The sequence below is a fragment of the Ziziphus jujuba genome, chromosome 8 (genome assembly GCF_031755915.1).
Source record: "Ziziphus jujuba cultivar Dongzao chromosome 8, ASM3175591v1".
Taxonomy (NCBI): Eukaryota; Viridiplantae; Streptophyta; class Magnoliopsida; order Rosales; family Rhamnaceae; genus Ziziphus; species Ziziphus jujuba.
Genome location: NC_083386.1, coordinates 15,958,618 through 15,963,886, shown reverse-complemented (window position 1 = coordinate 15,963,886; position 5,269 = coordinate 15,958,618).

Here is a 5,269-nt window from a genome sequence, read left to right as displayed (position 1 = left end):
ATGATCCTAATTGACACCCTCGAAGATTAGAGTTATTCAAACTCGGGCAACGAATTTACTTCGAGAAAAACAGAAAGAACGCTTTCACACGGGTAAAACGAGAGATTAAACACGGATAGGATGCACAACAATGCACAGTCCCTTAGGAATACTAGAACCTAGAGCTCTGATACCAACTGTCAGGACCCGTCCAGAATTCCTCCTCCGGAACCCTAGACAGCCCTGATCCCAGGGAAATACCACCGAACCTTCCAACGGAAAATTCGGCAGCACCTCCCCTAAGGGATTTACTTACCACAAATTTACCTGCACTGAAAACACACTTCAAAAATATCCCCTTATTCCTCCCACAAACTACAAATTGGTTCCACAAATTGCAATACTTAAAAAAATAAATACAGTAATCCAGTGCAAAATAAATACAACAAGAGTGAAAGAAATATTACAACTGCAATAAAAGAATAACAGGGTACTGCCGAACTAAAACAGCGAGGAAGATCAAGTCCGCTCCGAGTGAACACCGACAACCTGGTACCTAGAGGAACGGAATTTAAGAGTGTGAGATGCTAATCATCTCAGTGAGCGACCCTACTACTATACCATATATTATCACAGTAATAAGTATAAATAATAATTATTTGGAAATAATATTTTCTCTCAAAACCCTTACAATTCTCTCAGTTGGAAAGGTTCCCCTTTTAAAACAATTTCACAAAACCCTTTATCCATATTCCCCGAAACCAAGACATCAATTAAATACCAGAAGCGGTAACAATTATATCTTTAATTCCAATTCAGTTTCCAAACATTTTATTTTTAAAACACAGTTCTGAAAATCATTTGATGCACCCACTATATACCAGTGGCGCCAACAGTACCCAGCGTCCCAAGGTACCGCCAGACAGGAGGTTATAGAGAGAAACCGGCATACGGTCGCGTGGCGTCCCACAGCGCCGCTGCTAACCTGGTGTCCCGGCCAAAGGGGGGTGGCCGCCCTCTCCGATGGCATCCACAGGACACCCTCATAATATCAACCGCGCGCTACTCACACCCACCTGCGCGCTAATCACATCACCTGCGCGCTAATCACACCCACCTGCGCGCTAATCACAACCGTGTGCACACTAACCATATCACATATACCATATCACATAATCAGAACACCAGTACGTGCACGGTGCATCTAAAAATTATAAAATCCATAAATTTAAATCATAAAACAAATTTCACATTTTTCATAAGCATAGCGGGCATAATCCATCCGCTTGAACCGGGAAATTCTCCACAATTTCCTTATAATCCATACCAAAAATTCCATGATTTTCAAATCCACCAACTCCCAAATCCATCAATTCAAATATCCACATTTTTTTCCAAGCATAAATAATTTCTCGAAATATCATAATCAAATCCCATAATATTTTATGGGCATATTTCATAAAAATTGAAATCACCAACATAACCAAATATTTTCCTTGAAATATTTGAAAATCAAATCGTGCCCAATTTACCATTAAAACCACACCAATTTCAAAATCCTCAAAACCATAAAATAATTCCACACGGCATAAATTTGTAGAATTCGCATTTTCTTAAATCCAATAAGTTCATAAATACTTCTACAATAAATCCAATAAATATTTGGCACATAGAAATTAAATTCCAAATATTTAATTCACACATAATATATTCATCAATTAAATTCCCCAAAATTAATTTGAAGGTGGGTCACTCACCTGGAGCACGCAATTAACCCATGATCCACTACGGGATCAATTCTACGACTCACCGGTGCTCCTAGAACAAAATTCACAGACAGTCAAATAAATTAATATTTTATTCGGGTAAATAATACCCGGTACCCAGGGGGTCAAAACACAAACGATAACTAAAATTTACGAATCATATACCGAATCGAAGCTCGAGTGATGCTAATCACAGATCCGGTCTTAATTTTCGATGATCGTACCCGACGGGGTTTGAATTTTATCGGGAAGCTTTTCGGGTTTCGGCTCCGCAATTCTCCCAAACCGTCGCGAATTGGTGGAAACGGAAGTCGGATTTGGGTTCAGGAGGTCGAACACTGCAGACTGGAGCTGGCCGGAAATTTTCGGATACTCGCCGGAACAGTAATTTCCGGCGGGCCGCCACGTCACCGGCAACCGTCGCCGGAACAGTATTTTCCGGCGGTGGCCGTTTGTTGTGAAATTTTGTAGATTTGTAGATCGTGAGGAGAGCAATCCAACGGGACCGACGGTGAGCAAAACGGAGGTCGGACGGCGGAGAAATCACCGTTTGAAGATTTTTGACCCCTCGCCGGAAAACGCTCCGATCCCGGCGCGTCGGTGGTCCGATGGCCGTGATTTTTGGTGGGTAGGCCGGACTTGAGGAGAGGATCAAGGCTGTCAGGCGCGTGTGGCCGGAAAATGGCCGGAACAGTGCCGATTCGCGGTGGCCGGCGGTGGAGGGGAAAAATCGCCGCCAAACTTCGGACGTCCGATCCGGGCGCGTCCGGCGGCCGTTCGCCGTGAAATTTGGAGGTTTTGCCGGAAATGAGGTGGGCAATCTGGCTGGCCGGCGCATGTACAGTAACTAGGCCGGAAAAACATGAAAATGACCGGCGGCCGGCGAGTCCTCTCTCTCTCTTTCTCTCTCCTCTCTCTCTTCTCTCTCTTTCTCTCTCTTCCCCGAGAGTTTTTCAAAATTAAAACCCTGTCTGACACTGTTCATGCCACGTGGACCACTCAGAAGCTGACACGTGGTATTTCACTGTTCACGACCCAAAAACATTAAAATAATACGGTATCCGGTAAACTTCAAACGTCCATAACTTTTTAACCACATGTCCGATTTAAGCGTGCCGCTAGTCTATGAACTCGTATCGACGAGTACTTTACAACCATACAAGAGTCAACTCACAATTACATCACAAGAAAAAGTCAACTCCCGGCACCTTTTAGACAGTTTACACTTCAACTTGTTTTGCCCATAACTTTCAAACCGTAGCTCCGTTTTCGACGTGCTACCAGTCTACGAACTCGTGGCATCGTGCACTTCGCCACGGTACCCTAGTCAACTCAAAATTCTTACCGAGTCAAAAAGTCAACTTTTGACCCCCTTCGGTCAACGGTTAACGGTCAACCTCGGTCAACATGCACGGATTCCGGTGCGATTTGGGACGGGGTGTTACAAATACGTCCTTTATGAAGTAAAATGTCTTACAGTGAAAAACATATATCGACCATAAGTGCGATTATCACCATTTTCTCTAAAAGACCACCATTAAACATTTTTTAAAATTGTAATGAGTCTTATATGAGTGTGAAAATCTATACCAAGCCATTGGAACGATTTGGGTGTCATGCTAGGTCATGACGAACACTCTGCCTCTATCTACCTGTCGTCCTTCTTAATATTCGCCTTTAACTATAACTATAGAATGCTGGTCAGTGCTTGTGGAACCTCCTGCATCCTGGTTTGCCTGTGCCTTATGTCTCTTAGTATCAATTATCCATTGTTAGCTCCAGGAACTTCAATATCATTATGCATCATACATATACACATGTCAATAATAGCCTGATCATCCTATTGCATGATGGTAATGCTCTGCCTCAGCTCACTGAGCATTCACTATGCATCATCCGCTAACCAAGATTACATACCCCCTCAAAATTAATACGATTGCACATCAGCCACATAAACAAGAGTTGTATCTATATCCTCATTTAAAGTAGCACATACATCTCATCGTTTCATAAAGAATACTCTACGTCGGCTTTATGGTTTTCCTTATTAATTGCTGACTTTGCATGTTGGTGTAAACTATGGTATGGTGCTGGTAGGTGTAATAACTATCTAATCTGCCTAAAAACTCTATCACATAGTATCATTCACTTACTGATAAGATATACTAGATCCAGAAGCTCCTACATCATTGAGCATGAAAAGATGACACTCCTACTTAAAATAGCAAAGTTGACCACAATAATAACATCCATTGTCTATTTAACAAATCTCAGAGTAAAATCTACCACAAGAACTATACGAACATGATAATCTCATCTAGATCATCCAAATAAATGACCATCGAGTTGTCAAAAGTAATGAGAATATTGTCATAACTAACTAATTACAAACTAGTATCATGTGCAAAGGTACTCCATAGCTCCACGACCACGAATAGCAATACTACCACATGTAGTAATGTCACTAACAAATAACTTAGAAAATATAGCAACCCTTTTTTTCTTTTTTATATACTTATGGAAGCACCAATATGAAATTGACATCGAAAATCATGTAAGGTTAACCTCAATAACTAAACCTTAGAAAGTCATAGCCAAATTCTTAGCTAAGCAATCTATAGGATACATCATATGTGTAATCTCATCTACACCCTAAACTATCTCAAGTTGACTTCTAAATTTTACACATCCACGTCTGAAAGGCATTTTTTTGTAAATATAAAGGAAAAGTGAATAAAAAATCACATCCGAACCAATCAATTTAACTTAAAGAAATATATATATCTGGAAAGAAAATCAAACATCGAAAGATAAAAGGATGTTGCAATTAAAGTATCGTAACTTAGGCAAACAAATATAAAGATAGATGATAAACTTCTAGGATGGTAAAGCAATATCAAAAGAAAAAAATGATGATGTAACTCAAATGTCACATCATCAACAAACTAACATTAAGAACAAGAACAAATATCCAAAACAATGAAATAAATATCACAAGGGAAAGAATATACACATAGGTTCTAGTCCACAAGAAAAAGAAATCTGGTGCTTTGATACCAAATTAACAAGACCTCTCTTGGTGTCCTACCTGAACACCCGAAGCAAACCCACCTAAGGAAGCTCTATCGAATTCTTAATCGAAAATCTAATAAGACTTCCTCATAATTTGAATATAACCTAACAGTATAGAAAAAATATCATACACATTTTTAATAGAATTCCTATATGATCATCAATATAAAACAACGAAGGCCCCAAATCCAAGATCCAATATATATATATATATATATATAGAGAGAGAGAGAGAGAGATAATATTAGATTAATACATTAGAGCATTCTAAGGAGTCGAATGAACATATACAAATATTGAAAGTCCTTAAATATAATTTATATATCAAAATCAATAAAGGAATATATATATATATATATTATCATTAGAGTAAAAGAGAAAGAACAATACATCAGCAATTAAATAATATACGAACAACGAAGTTGCCTGAACGTGATACATGTCACCTGTCA